A 26,165-nucleotide genomic window follows, 5' to 3' on the forward strand; every position below is an offset into this window, starting at 1 on the left:
TTGATGTCCCCCACGACGGTAAGCACGCCACCGCTTGCCGGCATCTTGACGATGTTGTAGCCCGGGTGCATCGCCGCCATGAACTGCGGGAGGGCGGGGTAGCCGAGTATAGCATTGTACGGACGATGTACGTGCGCGACGTCAAAGTCGATCTGGTCGGTGCGGAAGTTGGAGCGGGTGCCGAACGTGACAGGGAGACGGATCCGTTCGAAGGGAATGACGGATCCTGCCACAACCCTAGAAAAGGACTTCGAGGGCACAAGCTGATCTCGGGGTAACCGCAGCGCGTCGAAGTCATCCACTGAGATGACGTTGATGCCCACGCCGCCATCGATGAGGGTCTTGGAAACAACCACGCCGGAGATGGTCGGCGTGCACAGCATGGGAAGCGCCCCGGCAGTCGTCGAGGCTTTAGGGTGGTCGTCGGGGCCGAAGGTGATGTCGACCTCCCGCCACACACGGCGTTCCCGGGGCTCGGTCCTTTGGCAGGCCATCCCCCCGTGATGCAGGAAACACTTGAGGTGGCGGCTGGAGGGTGGCGCCTGCGATCCGTCGAAGATGCAGGCGACAGCAGGGTCGGCCCTGCTTGCTTGGACACCATTCACCGTCGTGGATCGGCGATTGTCGATGGTTGCACTTCCGATGGTGTTGCCGATTCAATATCTGGTTCCTTCTATTGGCCCCTACTTGGCGTGCCAAATGTCGGATTTCCGGCTCCGCAAAACCCTAAGGATTCGAACTCAGGGGCACGCTCGGAGGCCACTCAACATATTCGAGTTTCTAGGCTCATCACTCGATGGGCAAGGCTAAGAACTCATGTGATGGTGAGGGAGATCAGAGACACGGTAGTTTTCCTAGGTTCGGGCCGCTGCAAAGCATAAAACCCTACTCCTGCTTTTGGTGGATTGCCTCTCACGGAGCTGGTGGAATTAGTACAGTGCTCTCGAGCCTCCGAGGCCAAGTGACTAGGTGTATTGTTTTATTGTCCCCATGAATCCCCTCTCAAGTATCCTACCCTCTCTATTTATAGCAGAGGCCCGGGTCCTCTTCCCTCATAGCTTCGGCGGGAAGGGATCCCACAGCGGCCCATTTTGAAGGGGAACAGGGGAAAATGCTCCCCTGCCCAAAGGTGGTCTTTGCGTGCAAAGTAACTATCCGCACTTCAGAGACGGGCCCATGGATGATGTTTTCCCTATTGACGGGCGGTAGCGGCTTCGTTGCACCAGAAGGGAAACCTGCGGAGTCCTGCCCTCTTTGCACCAAAAAGGGAAACTTCCCCGCTCTGCCATCTGCTGCTCGCATGTCCTTTCCTCGCGTCACCCTTGACTCCTGAGGTTGGGCCCTTCCTCGGAATGTACGCCGCTCCGGGGGGTCCTGAGGAGACCTCCCGCGGGTCTTGATGTTGTTCCTCGTCGGGAGGCTTGGCCCCTCACGAGGGCCTTGTCGAGGCTGCCGATGCTTGGTCGATGGAGTGGGCCAGCCCTGGGCCGCAGAAAAGCGAGTCCACGTACCCCCGTTCCCAAAACGTCGACAATCGGAAAGGATAACTTGTTATCTTAGTACGAACTCTTGGAAAGATTGATCGGAAAGAATAACTTTGAGGTGGCTTCGGACCCTACAAACAATTTCTTCTTCTGCTCTCCGCTAGATAGGTACTTTGGAGTGATTCTTCATCGCACATTGATGGATTTTTATATAATCTAACTATGTTAGCATTGTCGAGAGATTGCAGTAGCAAAAGTATATACCCTAGGCCTCATTTTCAAGCATTGCAATACCGTTTATGCTCAGTTTTATCACTTGCTACTTTTCTTTTTTTATATTTTGAGATTACAAAAATCAATATCTAGTACCATTACTACACTTGTATCACCATCTCTTCGCCGAACAAGTGCACCTTACAATTTACCATTGCATTTGGTGTGTTGGGGACACACGAGACTTTTTATTATTTGGTAGCACGGTTGTTTGAGAGAGACCATCTTCATCCTATGCCTCCCAAGGATTGATAAACCTTAGGTCATCCACTTGAGTGAAACTCGCTACTGTCCTACAAAACTCTGCGCTTGGAGGCCAACCATGAGTCTACAGGAATAAAGTTGTGTAGTAGACATCAACTCTCTATATGAAAAACAAGGTGCCACTTTGAGGCATAAGTGTGGTAAAGGATAGTAGAAAAGTCCCTTCTCTCTACTTCTCTCATTCATTTTTCATCTTTTTTTATTATGGTGGATCAGTTGGCCTCCCCCATTTTTATTTCCTCACTCGGAAAATGCTCTAACAATGATGATCATCACACTTTTATTACTGACAACTCAACATGAAAACTGATAGGAGGATATGACTCTGAATGAATGCCTCTGGAAGTGTACCAGGATGTGCAAAGATCCAGCATGACATGTATCAAAAATATGATTAACGGTGGCTTTGACACAAATACTATGTCAACTCTATATGACCATGCACAGCATTGTGATTGTGAATGAACTAGTCATGTGAAGTGACCATGGCATTTGATTGGCAATATATCTCGGAATGGCTATGGAAATTCCATGATAGGTAGATATGGTGGCTGTTTTGAGGAGGATATAAAAAGGTGTATGTGGAATAGAGCATGCTTGTCACGGGGTTTGGATGCACCGAAGGGGATATGAGGAGGTGAGAGTGTGTATGTCCATGGTGTCACATTAGTCATGAAGAAATCATATAGTTATTACAAAGTTTTATTAGTTTCACAAATGAAATTACTACTCGCATTCCCGAGGTTGAGGTTGGTAGGAATTAACCACCACGCGACTTCGACTCAAAACAACACAAAGACTTCAACGAGGAATAGAAATGCTCACACATCATCACCATGGTTTTTTATTTCTTTAAGATGAACAACAATTTTAAAATCTCTTATTATCTACACCAATCTGAATTAATAATAAATCACTCATACCTTGTTCATATCACCACAACAATAACATTAACCCACAATTTGTTTATATGTGTTGCGTGATGGTTTTATCATCGCTCATTCGATACTCATTATTTTGATCTAATCTTATGACCCATGCAAATTACCATCACTATTAGTACAGATCCCAAACAAATATAAATTAAATACTAGATAATAATTTCTATAAAATCTACACGCCAATGTGCTCAAAACGATATAAGTGAAGTACTAGATCAACTTCTAAGCTCAAAAGATATAACTGAAGCACATAGAGCATTCTAACAAATTGTGATGATGTGGTATCTATATCAAATAGGTGTGTCCATCAAACAATGATTGTGCTAAACTGAAAGAAAAAATCAAACAAAATAAAACGAAGCTCCAAGCAAAACTCATATCATGTGATGAATAAAAATATAGCTCCAAGTAACATACCGATGGATTGAGACGAAAAGAGGGGTTGCCTTCCGGGGCATCCCCAAGCTTAGATTCTTGAATATTCATAGAAGATTACCTTGGGGTGGCTTTTGCATCCCCAAGTATAGGCTTTAACTGCTCCCCAATCCTTTGTCCATCGGGACAATAACCAAAACTTGAAGACTTCAATCACATAAAACTCATCAAAACTTCCTAAGATCCGTTAGTATAAGCAACATATCAAATACTTTCAGGTGTTGTTACAAATTTATTCTTATTTTATTTTATCATAGGTAACTTTATCTTAACTCCTTCATGTCATATACCCCCTAATATAATCCATAGCATCATCAAAACAAGCAAACTACACATGCAAAAAAAGAATCTGAGTGAAACAGAACATTCTCTAGTAATATGTAATGAACCTATACTTCTTTAACTCCAAAAATTGGTAACAATTAGGATGAACGTAGGAATTTGTATAAATATACTTTCTAAAAACTTCATCTTGAAAAGGCGTTCCAGTAAAATGAGAGAAATTGTGCACTGGACGTCAAAGTTTCTGTTTTTGCACAGTATCAATTCTCCTCATCATGCAAATCATCCCAAAGGCTTTACTTGGCACAGACACTAATTAAACATAAAAACACAATAATTACAGATGAAATAATCGTTTTATCACACACTAACATAAAAATGAAAAGCAAAAGATAAGGTAACCATTGGGTTGCCTCCCAATAAGTGTTATTGTTTAACGCCACTAGGTAGGCATATTGCATAGTTTCAACTGTTGTCATCTTGGACATCAAGCTCCTTAATAATGCAACCATGGTTAGTAGTAACAAGATAAGACTTGATAATAGGATCTTTTATCTTTTCTATGAAGTCGGGGTGAACACTAATCATTTTGTGATCTTCGTTTCTTTTGGTGGGAGGTGTACTAATGCTCTTAGGAACGTATATGAACGTGCGACTTTTCTCTCGAGAAGTACTAGCATTAGTTTTAGATCGTGTAAAATAGGAACCTACTTTGTCAATCAACTCCCCCATTTTATAAATTCTACTCAAACCTTGTTCCACCCTCTCATCAATAATAATGTCCTTTTCCTTTAAGGATTTCAAAGTCTTTCCTACACGTGACCCAAGTTGAGTGATATGATTATGCATTTTTTATTTCGTTACTCCTCAATTGGTTCGCGAGTAACCATTTTCCATTGAGTAGCATGAAGTATTTTCATAACATGTTCCAAGGTTAAATTGGTTTCATTACTGATAATGGGTGGTGTTCCAACAAGGTTTTCAATGGCATTATAGGCATCCAAAGTGTGACACATAAGGAAATTCCCTCCAAGAATGGTGTGAAGGACAAACCGATACCAAGTTGTCACACCAACATAACAATTATGGAGGAAGGTAGTAGTGAATAGATTATTATTTTATTTATTTTTAGCGTAGAAAATCCTATACCATGCAAATCTCAAACTTTCTCCTCCCCTTTGAATAAAATTGACAACATCATTATTGGTAGTAGGGCGAACAGAGGAAGAACTAACCATGACTTCAAACAAGAAGGAAAGTAAAAAAGCACAATTTTTTTTGTACTTTTACTTTTTCATGAGAAAAACTAAATATACCAGCAAATAAAAACATAAACGAGTAAATGAAATTTTGTTTGGAGTTACTTGGTAGTTGGTGATGATATTCCCTTGCAACGGCGCCAGAAATCCTTCGTGATACTCGTGATCTGTGTTGGGTTTTCCGCAAAGAGGAACCGGTTATCGCAGTACAAAGTGGGTACGTATTTTCCTCAGTTATGTTACCAAGGTTTGTCGAACCAATAGGAATATCAACCACAACCGTCTTCAGCGGCTGCACACAAAAGAACAAACAACTTGCACCCGACGCGGGCAAGCGGGTTGTCAATTCTGTTGTCTTGTTATTTGCAAGCAAATGAGGTGTGTACATCATTGTCGATAGCAAGTTAAAGTAAAAACAAGTAAATAACAAAAAGGTAATAAAGTTTTTATCAATATGTTGTGAATAGTCCCAGGGGCCATAGCTTTCCCTAATGGCATCTCTCATGAAAAATAGCATACGATGGGTAAACAAATTACCATTGGGCAATTGATTGAAAAGCAGGTAGTTATGCGATATTCACGGAAATGATCATGTGTATATAAACATCACATCCGTAAACAAATAGGCTGACTCATGCCTGCACCTATTACTATTACTCCACTCATCGGCCGCTATGCAGCATGCATCTAGAGTATTAAGTAAAATAGAGTAATGCATGTTGAACAATGACATGATGTAGACAAAGTAAACTCAAGCAATATGAATAGAACCCATCATTTTATCTTTGGTAGCAGCAACATAAAGATGCATCTTGTCCCCATCTGTCACTGGTATATAGTAATTCTCCAGATTGAACCTACCACAACAAACCCCTCTCACCGAAGAAATATCGATCTAGTTGGCCAAACTATTTCAATAGATCGGAGAGGATTACGAAGATATCATAATCATGCACATAAGAATCACATAAGTATTCATAGGTAACTCAAATATTTATCATGAATAATATGAACATAAACCCACAATTCGTTGGATCCCAACAAACGCACCACACAAAAGGATTACATCATATGGATCAAAGCAAAGATGAGATGATCAGTGCTCTGAATATCAAAGAGAGAGATTGCCATCTTGGTACTGATTATGGACCCATATTTCTATGGTAAACTACTCACACATCATCGTGAGGGAGGAAAGGTTGATGAAGAGGCCATCCGTGATCGATTCCCCCTCCGACAGGGTGCCGTAACGGAGCACTAGATGGCCTCCTGTCAGAACAAAGACTTGCGATGGATCCATCTAGTGTTTTTAGGGTACATGAGAATTTATAATCCAAATAACGGAGTCGTGAGGGCAACGAGGGAGGCACAAGCTATTAGGGCGCCCCGCTAGGCCGCGCTCCATTGGCTTGTGGGCCCCTTGTGAGGCCTATAGCCTTCTTCTGATGCTCGTTGGTCCTATTTTGGTCCATAAAAAATCACCAAAAAGTTTGAAGACAATTGGACTTCGTTTGGTATGGAAAACCTGAAAAGTGAAAACACGCAGAAAACAACAATTGGCACTGGGCCCTGGGTCAAGAGGTTAGTGCATAAAAATGATATAAATTGGTAAATAAATACCCCAAAAGCATTATAGAATGATAATATATCGGCAAGGAAGAATCAAAAGTTATAGATACGTTGGACACGTATAAATGCTCTCTCTCTCTCTTTCTCTCTGTCTCTATCTACATCTCCCCCTCTCACTATCAACCTCACAATCATGCTCTTCTTACCTCTCAAATTATATCTCCCATAGACAACCCCCTGCCTTTTATACGCCGCTTCCACGCATACTGTTAGGTGCTATACAAACGATTTTTAACCTGTCTCTCTCTAGCTATATCATACTCTATCGTGATCGAATTGCTCTCATTTAGCTATCTAAATCTAGAGGTCTCTCTCTTACACATACACATGCGCACACATATGCACACTAACAAACTACCCTATCGCCCTGTATTCTCGCCGACTTTATAGGTGTCTCACTATCACACACACACACACACACTACTCTCATTAGCCTCTCTCCATCACCCTCTAACACATCGCCACCCAACATGCACTATGTCGATCTCCCCCTTTCTCTCTATCACTATGTGTGTGTGTCCAACACACACTTTCCCTTAGTGTTCCTTATCGACCCCCACTCTATATCTAGTACACCTCTCACCCTATCTCTCTTATGCTCCTATGCCCTCTCTCCCGCTCTCTCTCTATGTCCATCTGTATCTACATATCCCTCTCTCTCTATCAATCTCACACTCATGCACTCCTCAGATATCTCCATAGATAACCCCCTCCCTTTTTGTAGGTTGCTTCCACTAGTACCGTTAGGTGCGATACAAAAACGTTCTTAACCTCTCTCTCTATCCCTCTCTCTTTGTCTCTCTCCCTCTCTCTCCCTCTCCCTCTCTCTCTAGATATCTTGTAGTGTGCCATGATCGAATTGATCTCCATTTAGCTATTTAAATCCATAGTGCTCTCTCATACACATACGCAAGCACACGCATATGCACACAAACAAACTACCCTATCGCCCTCTATTCTCTACCTGTTTATAAGTTTCTCCCTATGACACACATGCACACTACTCTCATCAACATCTCTCCATCTCCCTCTTATACACCGCCTCCCCGCACGCACTTTGTCAATCTCCCCCTTACCCTCTCTCACTATGTGTGTGTATTGCACACACACTTTCCCTTAGTGTTCCCTATCTACCACCTCTCTAAATCTAGTAGGCCTCTCACCCTATTTGTCTTTTGCTCGTATGCAATCACTCCTGCTCTCTCTATATCTTTCTTTATCTCTACCTCTATCTACATATCCATCTCTCTCTATATCAATGTCACACTCGATCACTCCTTAGATATATAAAATAGAGAACCCCTTCCCTTTTTGTCGGCTACTTGCCCTAGTACCGTTAGGTGCTATACAAACGGCTTTTAACCTATCTCTCTCACCCTCTTCCTCTCCCTCTCTCTCTCTCTAGATATCTCATACTCTCCCGTTATCAAATTGATGTCCCTTTATCTATCTAAATGTAGAGGTCCCTCTCATACACATACACATGCACACACATATACACACGAACAAACTACGCTATCGCCCTATATTCTCTCCCTCTTCATAGGTTTGTCACTATCACACATACATTACTCTCATGAGCCTCTCTCCATCTCCCTCAAACATACCTCCACCCCACACGCACTTTGTCAATCCCCCTTTCTCTCCCACTATGTGTATGTCTCACACACACTTTCCCTTAGTGTTCCATATCTACCCCCTCTCTATATCTGTAGGCCTCTCACTATATGTCTCTTATGCTCCTATCATCTCGCTCTCTCTTTGTCTTTCTCTCTATCTCTATATACATCTCCATCTCTCTCTATCAATATCACACACATGCCCTCCTTACCACTTTATTGATATCTCCCATAGACAACCCCCCCCCCCTCTCTAGCTATCTCGTACTCTCCCGTGATCGAATTGATGTCCATTTAGCTATCTAAATCTAAAGGTATCTCTCATACACATACAGATGAACACACATATCCAAACTTCAAAATTACCTTATTGCCCTATATTTTCTCCCTCTTTATGTGTCTCTCACTACCACGTACACACACTACTCTCATAATCCTCTCTCCATCTACCTTTAACACACCTCCACCACACACACACTTTGTCAATCTCCCCATTTCTCTCTCACTATGTGTTTATGTCTCACAACACTTTCCCTTAGTGTTTCTTATCTACCCCTCTCTATATCTAGTAGGCCTCTTGCCGTATCTCTCTTATGCTCGTATGCTCTCTCTCTCTATCTCTATATGTCTCTTTCTCTCTCTTTCTCGCTATATCTATCTACATCTCCCTCTCCCTCTATCAATCTCACACACATGCACTCCTTACCTGTTGATTGATATCCCCATAGACAACCCCCTCCCTTTTTGTAGGCTGCTTCCACTAGTACCGTTAGGTGCTATACAAACCGATTTTATCCTCTCTCTCTCTCTCTTCCCCTCTCTCTCCCTCTCTCTTTGTCAATCTCACACTCGTGCACTACTTACCTCTCGATTGATATCTCCCATAGACAACCCCCTCCCTTTTCGTAGGCTGCTTTCACTAGTAGAATTAGGTGCTATACAAACGGTTTTTAACCTCTTTGTCTCAATATCTATTTACATCTCCTTCTCTTTGTCAATCTCACACTCATGCACCCCTTACCTCTTGATTGATATCTCCCATAGACAACCCCGTCCATTTTTGTAGGTTTCTTCCACTTGTACCAATAGGTGCAATACAAACGGGTTTTAACCTCTCTCTCTCTCTCTTATTCTCCCGTGATCAAATTGATATCCCTTTAGCTATCTAAATATAGAGGTCTCTCTCATGGACATACACATGCACACACATGTGCACACTAAAGAACTACCCTATCGCCCTATATTTTCTCCTTCTTTATTGGTCTCTCACTATAACACACACACAGACACTACTCTCATCAGCCTCTCTCCATCTCCCTAGAACACACCGACACCCGACACACACTTTGTCGATCTCCCCATTTCTCTCTCTCACTATGTGTGTGTCGCACATGCACTTTCCCTTAGTCTTGCTCATGTACCCCCTCTCTATATCTAGTAGGGCTCTCACCCTATCTCTCTTATACTCGTATGCGCTCTCTATCGCCCTCTCTCTCTCTCTCTTTTCTCTCTCTCTCTCTCTCTTCTATATCTCTATCTACATCTCCATCTCTATCTATCAATCTCATACTCCTCGACTCCTTAGATATCTCCCATAGACAACCCCCTTCCATTTTATAGGTTGCTTCCACTGGTACCGTTAGTTGATATACAAACAGTTTTTAACCCCTCTCTTTCTCTAGCTATCTCGTACTCTCCCGTGAATGAATTGATCTCCCTTGAGATAACTAAATCTAGAGGTATCTCTCATACACATACACATGCACACGCATATGCTCACTAACAAACTACCCTATCACCCTATATTCACTCCCTCTTTATAGGTCTCGCACACTATCACACACACAAACAAACTACTCTCATCAACGTTTCTCCATCTCCCGCTAACACACCGTCACCCCACACACACTTTAATGATATCCCCCTTTCTCTCTCTCAGTATGTGTGTGTGTCGCACACACACTTTCCTTTAGTGTTCCTTATCTACCCCTCTCTATATCTAGTAGGCCTATCACCCTATCTCTCTGATGCTTGTATGCGCTCTCTCTCACTCTATCTTTCTATCTATTTCTCTCTATCTCAATATACATCTCCCTCTCTCTACCAATCTCACATTCTTGCACTCCTTAGATATCTCCCATAGACAACCCTCTCCCTTTTTATAGGCTGCTTCCACTGGTACCGTTACCTGATATACAAACGGTTTTAACCTCTCTCTCTCTCTTTCCCTCTCTCTCTCCATCTCTCTCTATCCATATCTCACTCGTGCACTCCTTACCTCTCGATTGATATCTCCCATAGACAACCCCTCCCTTTTTATAGGTTGCTTTCACTAGTAGAATTAGGTGTTATACGAACGGGTTTTAACCTCTCTCTCTCTCTAGCTATATCGTACTCTACCATGATCGAATTGATGTCCCTTTAGTTATCTAAATCGAGATGTCTTTCTCATACACATACACATGCACACACATATGCACACTAACAAAGTACTATATTGCCCTATATTATCTCCCTCTTTATAGGTCTCTTACTATCACAAACACACTATTCTCATCAGCCTCTCTCCATCTCCCTCTAACAGACCGCCACCCCACACGCACTTTGGCGATCTCCCCCTTTCTCTATATCACTATGTGTGTGTGTCTCACACACACTTTCCCTTAGTGTTCCCTATCTACCCCCTCTCTATATCTAGTAGGCCTCTCACCCTATCTGTCTTATGCTCGTATGCTCTCTCTCTCTCTCTCTCTCTCTTTCTGTAATGCCCAAGATGTGATCCTATTCTTTTTTGGCATGAGGGCCTCGACAGGGATAGAAGTGCATCTCCTGGTTTTGCAAGAATGGATACCATTACAAGTACATGTAAAGCAAAGACGAGTATATGGAATTGTCTTACACTCGTAACAAGATCATCATGATCATCTGAATACAAGCATACATTCAATCAACATTTATAAGTGCGGGGTCCGACTATGAACAAAATCAAACAATAAAACAATGTCCATCCTTGCTATCCGAGGATGCCGACATGGAACACATCCGATATTGCATGAAGTAGAAGAACAAATAGAACAATTGTTGCGCTCGCGTTGAAGTATCGCTTTACCAATACATGCAATTGTTGTTGTATTAATCTATGAACCATATGGACTCAAGAATCTCATTTCCAAAGATACCAAGACTAGCAATGCTTAATGGGTGAGGTATGATTAAGTGGTGATGCTGCAATGAGCACTAAGCATTTATTTGAGATGGCGAACTTACGACTACAAAAAATAAAGGGGGTGATCTACCATAACGTACTTGAACTAAAATGATCAAGACTTGGTCCTGAACACCTACTTACGAGTAAAACATAACCCAACTGTGTCTTCTCTGAGATTGAAAACTCACGAGAAGAGACAGTCATGGTTATGCACATAGTTTGTGTATTTCATTTGAATTTACTTCACGTTTGCTATGACCGGGTGTTATACAAATTTTCCAAGTTGCCACATAACCGTGGACACGGATTTCCGGAAGATTTAACCCCGCACGGGTGCTCCAACTAGTCCATCACAAGCTATCACAAGTTGTCGTGGAGGGAAAATCTCAACCTCGAGGTAGCCCAAGGTTTCGTTGATATCCTAGTGCACAAGACATTCGATTAGAGTAAAACAGATCCAGCAAGACCACCCGGTAGGCCAGACTCCAATAGGAGCCACGGGTATCTCTTTCTCAAGGCACCAACGGATTAGCTATGCATACGGTGGCCTGATAGAAATCCCTTGTGTTGCCTCGGGGTGGCCCTGCATAGTGCTCTATTTAGGACCAACACTAGCCCTCCCTACATTATGTTCAATTAATCCACGGGTAGCGCTAATTCCCTATGCATTACTAATAGTGTTCAGTATCATTATGTTGGGCAAATATAGTACCAATGTTGGGCCTTGCCGGAAGAGTTTTATCCCAAAAAAAAAATCAAGGGGGTCCCCATAACAACCCAAACATTTTAGCAACACTCATTAGCGAACATAACACTGGTACACTAGTAACTAGTGCGGCAAAAGTGGAACAAAACACCGAGCCAAAATTCCAAGCCCTCCACCTTTTACCAAGTATATAGGTGCATTAAATTAAATAACAAGAATATTGTGATATATCAAGGAATCCATGTTGTTACATGGGAAGCAACTTACACCTACAACTAGCAACGGTATAAGAAGGGTTGATCTAGTACATAGCCAAACAAGGTTTGCTAGGATGTGGAGGGGGTTAGAGGCTTTTCATGACAATGCTTGAGAGGATTGACATAACATGTGGTAGGCAGCGAGACATAATGATATAAGCGCAACAACTAGCACAACAATAATAATAGTGGTATCAAGGGAAATGATCATCTTGCGTGTGATCCCGCTTGGAAGAAGGACGAATGGTGATGTAAATGAACCAACGTAGTCGAACGAATCCTCACCCTCCAAAGCGATTTCGGAAGTCGATCGATAAGAAAAAATCTGAAAACAAACAATCAACACACGATAAATGCCAGAACATATTCATGATATGATGCATAAACAGTTATGATGCATGTCCATTTTAAATATGCTTAAATATGCGAGGCATGGCAAGCACAATAGTCAACTACTACACATTAAGTGAACTTCAATATGCAACGGTGTGATAACCAGACAAGCTAGCTGCCGCTACTTGATATGAAGCAAGGAAAAAAGGTCTATCATTATCACACAAGGCCGACTTTGACCTTCATGAACGCATAGAGGTCACTAGTGAGGATGGCAAGCGAAACTACGGTTGCTGCAGGGGAGGCTGCTTACCATGTTAGGTTTGCATGATATTCTAGGGAGAGGTGAGGGGTCCAGTTAGGGGCTTGTCCTCCTCTGCTCGGTAGAGAGGCTGGACCCGAGCATAGCAGCAAGGTCCGACGGGTCCACAAGGGCATGGGAGAGGTCGAGGGAGGCGGATCCCTTGAGTCTGCTCCATTCCCGGCGGTGGGGCTCGTCGAGGTCGACCACGACAATGGTGGTGGCCATGTCTGTTCTCCTGAGAACAACGAGGGAGAGGGAGAGAGCTTACAGAAAAATCAGGGTGGGGGAGGAGAGAGAGAATGGGAGGAAGAACAATGAGGATGAGGTCACCCTGGTCGTGGCTCACATCATTGGAGCACAGGTAGAGGAAGCTATGGCCTTGGCCTGCACGGGCATAAGGAAAGATCGGGAGTAGCGCCTCGGGAACGACGGTGCCATGGGCAGGAGGGGGATCTAGGTCTGCTAGGAGTCTTAGCCCCGCGGGAGTGCGCATGAGAGCGAGTTGTCGTATTCTGGGGCCATCATGCGTGTTAGACTTGTATTTAGACTACTATATATAGGTTTGAGATATACCTTGTATTTGTATTATGTACCCCATATAAATTTATGTCGAGGCCACCCCTAGAGGGCTGAGCCGATCCAAACCAAAATCTTTGTCTAATATGGTATCACAGCAGTTTGTGATGCTTGTCAGCGGGGAAAAAGTCACCAACTTCCTTTTTCTTCTTCTAGTCGAGTTGTCAACAACCCTTTAGAGATTGTGTTTTCTGATGTATGAGGTCCAGCCCAAACTTCTGTTAGTGGTCACAACTATTATGTCAGTTTCATCGATGCTTATAATCGTTTTACATGGCTTTATCTCCTTAAGCGCAAGTCTGATGTGTTTAATATCTTTCTTCAATTTCAGTCACATGTTGAACGTCTTCTCAAGCACAAAATTATACATGTTCAATCAGATTGGGGGGCCGAATATCGCAACCTCAATACTTTTTTCCAGAAGCTTGGGATTTCTCACCGTGTGTCTTGTCCCCATACACATCAACAAAATGGTGCTGCTAAACGCAAACACTGTCACGTCGTTGAAACCGGTCTCACCTTACTAGCACATGTGTCGGTATCCTTTCGCTTTTGGAGTGATGCTTCCTTTACGGCTTGTTTCCTTATCAACCGGCTTCCCACATGTGTGCTAAACATGAAAACTCCCATCGAAGTTCTCTTTAATGAGGTTCCTGACTACACTTTTCTCTAGGTGTTTGGTTGTGCGTGCTAGCCACATCTTCGTCCCTATAATAGTCGTAAGCTTGAGTTTCGATCAAAAAAATGTGTCTTTCTTGGCTATAGTTCGCTTCACAAAGGATATAAGTGTCTCCATGTTCCAACAAATCGAGTGTACATCTCGCGTGATGTTATTTTTGATGAAAACTTGTTTCCGTTTTCTAATCTCCCAACATCTTCTGATATACCACATTCATCCCGTTCAACCCCTATTTCCTTTGACCAATTTGAAGATATTGCATATTCGTCTATTTTGTTACCTAACCATGGTGCAGGTATTGGTCGTGGTGCTCGGCTAGAACTCTTGGATGATTCGGATACTACAACGCCATCTTCACATGGCATGCATGGCCACATGCATGACCCAACCATTGCCACATCTTCACGTGGTTATGTCCATGCAAAAGGTTGACCCAACCAACTTGGTCAACCGGTCTTGGACAACCCAGCCGCACCTGGTGGCTCGCTCAACATGGGGCCCCCGGCTGGTTCTGGCGTGCATGAGCCAGCTACGCCGCGTGGGCCTTCCTCGCCTAGGCCTCACTCTACTACAGATTCGATTGGGTCCCTGTCGCCCAGTCCAGTGGACACGTCTGTCCTCTCACCAGCTTCAGCAAATACGCCTTCTTCGTCGCCTATGCATGTACTGTCACCGCCGCCTGTTCCACCTCCGGTCATTTCTCGACCATGCACTCGCAGTCGTAGTGGCATTTTTTGTCCCAAGGAACGCACTGATGGGACAGTTGCTTGGCTTGCTGTATGTATGGCCCATGCCATATCTGATCCAACCTCCGAACCACGACATTTTCAGGCTGCGATGAATATTCCACACTGGGGAGCTGCAATGGAAGAGGAGTATCATGCTCTTCTTCACAACAAAACTTGGCGCTTGGTACCTCCTCCTTCCGGTGTTAATATTATTGATTGCAAATGGGTTTTTAAAGTCAAGAAATATTCTGATGGTTCCATTGACCGGTACAAAGCCCGTTTGGTTGCTAAAGGATTTAAACAACGTCATGGACTTGACTACGAGGATACTTTTAGTCCAGTTGTCAAGCCTACTACCATTCAACTTTTATTATCTTTGGCAGTTACTCGTGGTTGGTTTCTTCATCAATTGGATGTTCAGAATGCTTTTCTTCATGGCGTATTGGAGGAGGAAGTCTACATGCGTCAGCCACCTGGGTTTGTTGATCTTGATCATCCTCATCACCTATGTCGGTTGGACAAGGCATTGTATGGCCTTAAGCAGGCTCCCCGTGCCTGGCATGGTCGTCTTGCCTCTGCTCTTCAAGCTCTTGGTTTTCTTCCTTCGACAACTGATACATCGTTGTTCTTACTACAACGCCCTCAGGTTACTATGTATCTTCTGGTTTATGTTGATGATATCATCCATGTTAGTTCTTCAGTCGCTGCTGCTGATCGCCTAATCTCAGCTCTTAGTTCTGATTTTGCTGTCAAGGACCTCGGCAAGCTTCATTATTTTCTAGGCTTGGAAGTCACTCATGCATCTACCGGAGTATCTCTTACTCAAAAAAAGTATTCACGGGATCTTCTACGTCGTGCTGGTATGCTCAAGTGCAAACCTATGTCTACACCTATGTCTGCTACCGAGAGGATCTCAGCTGATACTGGTGGCCTGCAGTACTTGACTATTACGAGACCAGACAATTCCTTTGCGGTTAATCGTGTTTGTCAGTACCTCCATTCACCTCGTGATTCTCACTGGTCTGCTGTCAAACGCATTCTTCGCTATGTCCGTTTTACTGTCTCGTATGGCTTGCACCTTCAGCCTGCTCCGTCTGGTGTTATCTCTGCTTTGTCGGATGCTGACTAGGCAGGTAATCCTGATGACCGGCGCTCTACGGGGGGATATCCTGTATTCCTTGGTCCTAACTTGATCGCTTGGAATGCTCGCAAGCAGGCTACGGTTTCTCGCAGTAGTACTGAGGCTGAATACAAAGCTGTAGCCAATGCGACAGCAGAGCTTATATAGGTACAATCATTGCTTCGTGAGTTAAGGGTCCCTCAGCGCGAGCCATCGATTCTTTGATGTGACAATATTGGTGCTACATACCTTTCTTCTAATCCAGTATTTCATGCATGAATAAAGCACATCGAAGTTGATTATCATTTTGTCCGGGAACGTGTTGCATAGAAGCTACTTCAGATCAAGTTTATCTCTTCTAAGGATCAGCTAGCGGACATCTTCACAAAGCCGCTGCCACTACCTTTGTTTGAGGTTTGCCAGCGCAATCTCAACCTTCGTGACACAGGTTGAGATTGAGGGAGGGTGTTAGACTACTATATATAGCTTTGAGATATACCTTGTATTTGTACTATGTACCCCATATAAATATATGTCGAGGCCAGCCCTAGAGGGTTGAGCCGATCCAAACCAAAATCTTTGTCTAATAATGCGGCTGCAAATCGGATGTGCATGGGGCAGCTCTGGTTGGATGCAGGCGCAAAGCAAGGAGGAGGGTGGTAGCGCACTAGTTGGGGAGGATCTGGATCGGGAGGAGATCTCGAGGAGGGAGGAGGTTGGTCGGGTGGGGGCTGCGAGGGGATTTTTTGGATGGCATAGGTTAGGCTAGGGTTTTACTGGTTATATATAGATAAGAGGTATGAGGGTAGGGGCTATCTCGTCCCTACGTTCGCAACCGTACAGCCGATAAATATAGGCTAGGGAGCTCAACTGAAAAATGATGATCATTTGGGTTATTTCGGGGTTGATCTGGATCCAACGGTCACGACCGTACATGTCGGGCTTGGGGAAGTTATCGGGAGCATGCGAGGGTGTGTGCACTATGCCTAGAGGCTAAGCGGAGATGAGAGGGAAGTGGGCAAACCTACAACAAGTTTTAAAAACCAAAAAACATCTGACAATTTGACTGGCTATAATGCCTCTAAATGTTTAATGGTTTGGGTATCAAATGGACTCCGAATGCGGCGTAATTTTGTAGGCGGTCTACCTACACTATATTAAGATCACACGCCAAGTTTCGAGCTATTCTGGGAAAGTTTTATATACACTTCTAAAACAATATTTTAACTATATTGTGGGCACGTGTGTAGTTGGTGCAAGTTTTGAAAAAACAATGGCAACGGAGTGCCGATGCAATATGTGTGATGCTAATGACGCGATGATGAATGCGACAACCAAATAAATCATGCGGCGATAATGAAATAAAAGGGAATCTTCTAGAGCGTTGTTTCAGGTCTGTTACAACTCTCCTCCACTAACAAGAGATCTCGACCCGAGATCTTAGAATGAAAGGCGAAAGAGAAGAGGAAAGGAAGAGGTGAAACATAGTTACTTCTTTGACAAAAGAGTGAAACCAACGAATCTTGAAGGTTACAAAGATATGAAGAATGGAATGAGGAACAAGCAAGAATTCAAAATAAAGTTGGGCAACACTTCAGTTGAAATATAAGCAAAACTTTATAATATGGAAAGAAAATGAAAAGAGAACTCGTCACTCCGGTTAAATGGACAAGCAAGAAAATAACATGGTATTGATAAAACAAAATAATGGTTGAAGGAGAGCAACATCACAAAGCCTCCGGAACAAAAGAATATAAATTAGATCACTTGACATAGAAGAAAATAATAGCTTCTGCCACAATTGAATTAAAAAGCATCCTTACGAAGAAGAATTGAACGGTATTGTTGGCAAACCAACAACGAAAAGAAAAAGCTTGTTGTGGGCTTATGGAAAACATCTCAAAATTATGAGGTGACAATCCACCACTAATGAAAACAATGATTTCTTGGGAGCAAGAAGAGATGCAAAACTTCATTCACCAATAGGATACATTGAGAACTTGGATCAATGATAATCACCATAACAGCAACAATCCTTAGGAAATGTTTTAGGTGAAACCCAATCCAAAATAGCTTCAATGAAGACAAAAGGATTAAAATATATTATTCTTGACAAATTTTCTTGAACACTCCTCATGCATCAAGATTGCTATAACACCACCTCAAAGGATAATTGAGGAAGAATTGCACTTTGAAATGCAAGAGAAAGAACACTTGAGGTTCTCCAACAAGAAGCTTGAAGAACACCTTGAGAATGAATTAAATCCTTGGAGAAACACCCTCAAGAACCTCCATATACAAAAGAATTATAAAACAAAATGAAGGTTGAAAATAATAAGATTAACCTTGCAAAGATTTAGATGGAGCTTTGCAAAGAGATAATTGAGAAAATTTGAACTCTGTAAAGATTAGATTGGCACTTAGAATCAATTATTTGATATCATGAACAACTCCAACAGAAGGATTGAAATCACTTTGATGAAATGAGAATAAAAATTATGTCATGCTTATCCTTCATCAAGTTAAATTGATGACAAGAAACGGATTTGGCATACCACTTATTCTTTTAAAAGATTGAGGAGAGAATAGCACGAACTTGAAGAAGTATTCAGTGAAACACCATTAGCATTTGAAATTAGTGAGGATGCTCCAAAGGAACGGAGATACATGAAAATGAAGAGATCATGATCTGCTGGCCATAATACAAAGACGAATAAAGAACACCTCCAATGAACGAAGAGACATCAATTGAGAAGAATTTGAAAACGAAAGCTGAAAGCGGAGGACGAAGAAATCTTGTGAAATGAGGGCCTTCGGAGGATCGAGAATGCGAACAACTCTGAAATGCATTGGATGGAGATGGATGGAATTCCTCATGATTGGAAATAATTTAAGAGTGTAGCACGAAGCTGAGATGACAAATCTTCAAAAGAATGGACAAGGATTTAGGAGGAACTCTTCTTCGGTCTTGCAAGCTAATATTGCGGATGAGAAACAACACCATGAATTACTGAGATACTCTAGATCAATGAATGAAGAAAAGGACAAGCTGACGATGGAAATAATTCAAATTGATCTTGAAGAAGGAATATGACTTATGGAACCCATACTTATGTCACACTTGAAAAGATTTAGAGATCTCCGGAATGATTAGAAGAGCCAGGTAAGATCATGAGAAAAACCTATGGGTTATGGGGCCACTAAAAGAGAATTGATTTCTTAGAAAAAAGTGACTGCACCGGTACAAATTATAAAAAACTTGTGGAGGTGTGAACCTCCAAATACTTGAAAGGGTTTGAATGAAAACACAAATATTTAGAGATATCTTCAGCACTCCGGATAGAATAGAGAGGTTAATAAACAAGATAGGCTTGCATAAGAATTTCCAACATGGGAAAGCATTTAGAGAATGGAAAGGGTATGATGAACACCGAAGCTTGAAGTGAATCCACCAGAGAAGAACATGGAGACGAAGAAATGATGAACTTAGCACTGAGGAACTTCACGATGAATCACTAGATACCACATAGAAGAGAAGATAGAGGAAGCAATAATGAAAGAAAGGCACATGGATGATAATTTAATCATTGAAGAAAAGTGTGAGAGGGTGGAAAAAAACAACGACAACTAGCATGGATGAAACGAACTCCCAAAAGAAATATGAGGATGGATCCTACAAATATTATAGAGGACTGAATTTACTTGAAATGAAGCACAGTGGTTGAAAAGAATTAACATGACAATTTTGGTTGAGCCAACAAATTAGCACTCCCCAAAAAATATAAGAACACCTCTTAGGAAGGATATGAAATCAACACTTGACATCGAAGCGACTCGAATTACCATATTCCAACAAAACAAGGACGAGGCTTACCAAACAAGCAAGGAACAAATACATAACAAAGATTTTGCTCGATATTTTCTTGGTAAGGCTCGCACGGGTTCGATCGTACATTGGATTGTCATATTCAAATGACGATCAAACATGCTCCCAAGGCCTAGAAAACTACAAGGCTTAACGGAGCATATTTGATGAAGCATATCGAGACTGTCCTCTGTAAGAAAGACCGTGAAAAAAATGAACCACCAGATGTCCATGGCCAACCTAACATCACACATCCGTTGGAAGATAATCCTAGCTAGCTACTTGAATTCCCAGCTAAGAACTTCTGAAATCTTTCTTGGTTATGCTATCAGGTTGCGGGTCCAGGAAGCTACTCAATGTAATCAACTGCATGACCTTTCCCGCAACTGTCAACACATATCGAAGAAGTTCCGCAAACTCATCTACCTCACACCTTCGAAAAACAACGATACGAGACCTAGTAGATCATCCCAGCTATCTCCACCAATGCTAGGGAAAGTAACGACACAATTTGGCACCAAGCAAAGTATTTAAACGTTTCAATGTTCGCGTCCTAACATACTAAGTAAACTAAACGATAACAATGTGTCAAAAACCCTTAGAGCTCTCTTCCTCGGAAATAGGAGGCACCAAGTAGAAAATTCCGTCATATCGCCATCACAGAGATTCCAAAATACATGTGTGATCCCGAAAAACAATTTTGAGTGAGAAGAGGAGTAGAATTAAAATTCTTACATCACGATTCCACACCACCGCATAGAAGACGAGTAAAAAAAATTCTATTCTCCGATATATAAGTAGACTCAAAGTAGTATTTTCCTAGACTCGACTCGGCCAAGTTCGATCAATAAAGGGGGCTCCTAGGTAGGTACGACTCTGATACCAACTTGTAGCACCAAACATGTGATCCTATTATTATTTGGCACGAGGGCCTCGATAGGGATTGAAATGCATCTTGTTGTTTTGCAAGAATGGATATTGTTACAAGTACATGTAAAGAACAGATGAGTATATGGAATTGGCTTACACTCGCTACAAGCTAATCATGATCATCTCTATACAAACATACATTCAATCACCATTCACAAGAGCAGGATCCAACTACGGAAGAAATCAAAGGATAAAAACGATGTGAGTCCTTGCTATCCGAGGCAGCCATCCTGGAACCCATCATATGATCGAAGAAGAAGAAGAAGAAACTCCAAATAGAATAATCGTCGCGCTCACGTTAAAGTATCGCTTTACCTGTACTTGCAACTGTTGTTGTGGTAATTTGTGAGCCACAGAGACTCAACATTCTCATTTCCAAGGTATCAAGACTAGCAAAGCTTAATGGGTGAGGTATGGTTAGGTGGTGACGCTACAACTAGCACTAAGTATTTATTTGAGGTGGCTAACTTACGAGTACCAAAAGTAGAGGGGGTGATCTATGGATAATGGACGTGAACTAAGATGATCTAGAAGTCATCCCGAACACCTACTTACGAGTCAAACATAAGCCCACCATGTCCTCTCTCAGATTGAGAACTCACGAGAAGAGACAGTCTTGGTTATGCACACAGTTGGTGTATTTTATTTGAGTTCACTTCATGTTTGCTATGACGGGTGTTATACAAACTTTCCAAGTCGCCACATAACCGCGGGCACGGCTTTGCGAAAGATTTAACCCTACAGGGATTCTCCAGCAAGTCCATCATAAACCATCACAGGTTGTCCTCTAGAGAAAACCTCAACCTCGAGGTTGCCCAAGGTATCCTTGATATTCAAGTACACAAGACATTCGATAAGAGTAAAACAAAGCTAGCAAGACTGCCCGGTAGGCCAGATCCCAATAGAATCCATGTGTATCTCTTTCTCAGGGCATTACCGGATGAACTACTTGTACGGTGGCATGATAGAAATCCCCCGAGTTACCCCGGGGTGGCCCCGCATAGTGCTCTATTTAGGACCAACACCATCCGCACTGGCCCTCCCTACCTTATGTTCAATTAATCCATAGGTAGTGCTAACTCCCTATGAGTTACTAATGGTGTTCAACATTATTATGTTGGGCAAATATAGTACCAATGTTGGGCCTCGCCGGAAGAATTTTATCCCAAAACAAAAATCAAGGGGGTCCCCATAACAACCCCAAACATGTTATGAGCGCTCATTATCGAACATAACACCGGTACACAAGTAACTAGGGCAGCAGAAGTGTAACAATACACCGATCCAAAAGACCAAACATTCCACCTTTTACCAAGTATATAGGCGCATTAAATTAAATAGCGACAATATTGTGATATATCAAGGAATTCATGTTGTCACATGGGACACAACTTACACCTGCAACTAGGAACGCTATAAGAAGGGTTGAGCAAGCAATAACATAGCCAAAGAAGGTTTGTTGGGACATGGAGGGGGTTAGAGGCTTTTCATGACAATGTTTGGGAGGCTTGACATAATAGGTGGAAGGTAGCGAGACATAATGATAGAAGCGAGACAACTAGCACCACAATGATAGTAGTGGTGTCCAGGGAAATGATCATCTTGCATATGATCCCGCTTGGAAGAAGAACCAATCCGTGAAGTAGACGAACCAACATAGTCGGACGAATCCTCACACTCCGAAACGGTTTTGGAATTCTATCGAGAAGAAACAATCCTGGAACAAACAATCAACACACGATAAACACCACAATATATTCACGATATGATGGGTAAACAATTATGATGCATGTCCATTTTAAATATACATAAATATGTGAGGCATGGCGAGCACAACAGTCAACTAGTACACATTAAGTGAAGTTCAATATGCAATGAATTGCATATTGAGAAAACTCCAAATTATTTTAGTTCACTCCCGATTATGTATTCATCACTATTAAATATTGTTTAACATGGGTAGTCATGGCCTAAGGCGAAGATGGAATTAAGCAATTTTAAATGGAGAAGGATACCGTACATATAACAAATAATAACTCTTCATATTAAAAGAAATGTGGTTGATGTTATTTTAACTAACCAATCATTTTAAAATGTTATTAAACATGACAAGAGGTGAAGCATGAACAATTACGTTATCTAGGCGTTTTAAATGAGGCCGAAAAGACCATATAGTATTTCTGAAACGACCACATAGGCAGTTTTCGAATTTGGTTCGGATATGAACTAACCATATTCTAAATTTATTAAACACGAAAATAAAGTGCATCATGTTATTATTCACATTTTTTAGTCGAGTTACATATGTGAATCATTTTAATGGAAGTTACAGCTAATTAGATATGACACAGATCGTTTAACATGGTATTTACACAAATTAATACAAACAACAGGTTAAATATTTTACACATCGCTAGAAGTGGCATATTGTAAAACTACATGAAAGTCTGAACATTTTACAAGTTTAAATCATTTAAATCCGATGCACGGTTGAATTGATATGGAATTTAGAAAATGATGCTTTATGATGAAATATGAGCGAATATAAATGCAGAAAACAAATACCTGAAGGTATAGTGCTAGGCTAGTCGTGTCTATGCCAAGAAGGCCAGGGAAGTAGTCAACCGCTCAGGTGTGGACCAGTCAACAGGGCACTGGGAACCATGTGCCAACGTTAGAAGGGAAAATAAAGACAAACAAACAACAAAATGTTGACTAGAAAAATGTGAATAATAACATGATGCACTTGATTTTCGTGTTTAATAAATTTAAATCCGATGCACGGCTGAATTGATATGGAATTTAGAAAATGATGCTTTATGCTGAAATATGAGCGAATATAAATGCAGAAAACAAATAGCTGGAGGTATAGTTCTAGGCTAGTCGTGTCTATGCCAAGAAGGCCAGGGAAGTGGTAAACCGCTCAGGTGTAGACCAGTCAACAGGGTGCTGGGAACCATGTGCCAACGTTAGAAGGGAAAATGAAGACAAAGAAACAACCAAAGAACCATTCTACTAGTTGTGACACGGTGTGGCTAACGAGACAAGCTAGCTTCCGCTTCTTGACATGAAACAGGGAAAAGCCGAAAAAGTTCTAAGTTTATCATGGAACGTGTACTTTGACCTGCATGAACGTAGGTAGGTCGCTGGTGAGGATGGCAAGCGAAACTGCGGCTGCTGCAGCAGCAGAGCCACGGCGGGCGTGCGGAATTAGGTAGCGGAGGCTCCTCACCATGCTCGGCTGGCGCGGTGTTGTAGGGCGATGTAATGGAGAGGCTGGACCCGGGCATGGCGGCGAGGTCCGATGGGTTCACGAGGGCATGGGCAAGGTCTAGGGATGTGGATCCTCTCAGTCTGCTAAATTCCGGGCGGCCGGGCTCATCGAGGTCGACCACGGCAACGGCGGCGGCCATGCTAGTTCTCTGAAATTTTATCTAAAAAGACCCCTTATCAAACGCAATTGTTAAAAAAGACCATCTACATGACATATTGTCAAAAAAAACCCTTCTCAGCAGGCGGCAGGTGCGCCAGGTAACACGTGTCACCTGCCGCCACGAGCAGCGGCGGCCGACACCTGTCGCCAAAACGCATGGCCGCCAGCAGCCAGGAAAGTGCCATGGCGGCCAGCACCAAACGCATGGCGCGCAACATGGCTAGGAAACGCATGGCTGGCCGGGCCGTGGCTGGAACCAGAAAAGAGGCTGGCCGCCTCACATATTGGTGGCAGGTGACACTTGTCACCTGACGTGCCTGCCGCCTGCTCGAAAGGGATCTTTTCTGACAATATGTCTCGCAGGTGGTCTTTTTTGACAATTGCATTCGACGAGGGGTCCGTTTGGACAAAAATCCCAGTTCTCCTAAGTATAAGGAGGGAGAGGGAGAGAGCATAGAGAAAAATCAACGAGGGAGAGAAGAAGGAGCATGGGAGGAGGAAGAGGGAGGATGAGGTTGTCCTGGTCATGGCTCAGGTCACCGGAGCAAGGGCAGAAGAGGCTGCATCCTCGGCCTGCAGGGGCGTAGGGAATGCTCGGGAGCAGGACCTCGGGAACGACGGCGCCATGGGCACGACGGGGAGCTCGGGCCGCTTGAAGTCCTGGCATCGCGAGAGTGCGCTTGAGTGCGAGCGGTCGTCTCCTAGGGCTTGTGGCGCTGGACGCGCCCATGCCCAGACGTGAGAGTTGGCCATCGGGCGGCTGCAGGTTGGCTATGCGCGTGGCTGCTCTGGTTGCATGCGGACATAAAACGAGGAGGAGGGTGGTAGCACACTAGTTGGGGAGGATCTGGATCAGGATGGGATCAATGAGCCGCCCTAGCCAAACGGGCCGGCCCGGTCATGCCGGGCCATAAACGGGCCGGGCATGGCATCGTCCGTCCAGGCATGAATATTAGCTGGGCCGTGCCGTGCCGGCCCACGTGCGCAGCCTCCCGGCCCAGGCACGACACAGAGGCTATACGGGCCGGTCCGTGGGCACGCCACGCCCGATAGCCTGCTAGTTTTTTTTTATTTTATGCTATTGTTTGGGCTAATTTTGGCCTATTCGATTGTTTTTTTGATCGACTTTAACATATTGGGTTGGGTTTTGGGCCGATTTTAGCGTACTAGGTTATTTATTATCTTATATACATAAATAAATAATAAATATAGTAAACGGGTCGTGCTGTGCTGGCCCGCGTGCCTAGCCCTCAGGCCTAGGCACGACCCGAGACGGGTTGTGTGCCTGTCACGGCCCGAGGCAGGCTGTGTGTCTGGCACGACCCGATTAGCCTGTGTCGTGTCTGGCCCGTGGCGTGCCGGGCTGGCGTGCTTCCGGGCCGGCCCAAAAAGCACGACCTGTTTGGCCAGCTTTGTCAGTGAGGCCTTGTTCGCTTTCATAGGATTTCAAGGGGTTTGAAGTTTGAAGGGGCTTGAAAGGGATTAAATTCCCAGCAAGTCAAAATCCACCTCAAACCTCTCCAATCCTCTCCAATTCCCTTGTGGCGGGGATTAACCGAACAATCCCTCAGGAAGGAGGTGGTTGGTCGGGTGGCGGCTGCGTGGGGATTTACTCGATGGGATAGGCTAGATTAGGGTTTGATCGGTCATATATAGATAAGAGGTTTGAGGGTAGGGGCTATCTTGTCCTTACAATCGCAATCGCACGGCCGAGAAATATAGGCCAGGGGCTCAATTGAAAAATGGATGATAATTTGGGGTATTTCAGGGTTGATCGAGACCCAACGGTCACAACCATACGTTTCGGGTTCGGGTAAGTCACCGGACGCGCGTGATGGCG

This window comes from Hordeum vulgare, chromosome 6H (genome assembly GCF_904849725.1).
Source record: "Hordeum vulgare subsp. vulgare chromosome 6H, MorexV3_pseudomolecules_assembly, whole genome shotgun sequence".
Taxonomy (NCBI): Eukaryota; Viridiplantae; Streptophyta; class Magnoliopsida; order Poales; family Poaceae; genus Hordeum; species Hordeum vulgare.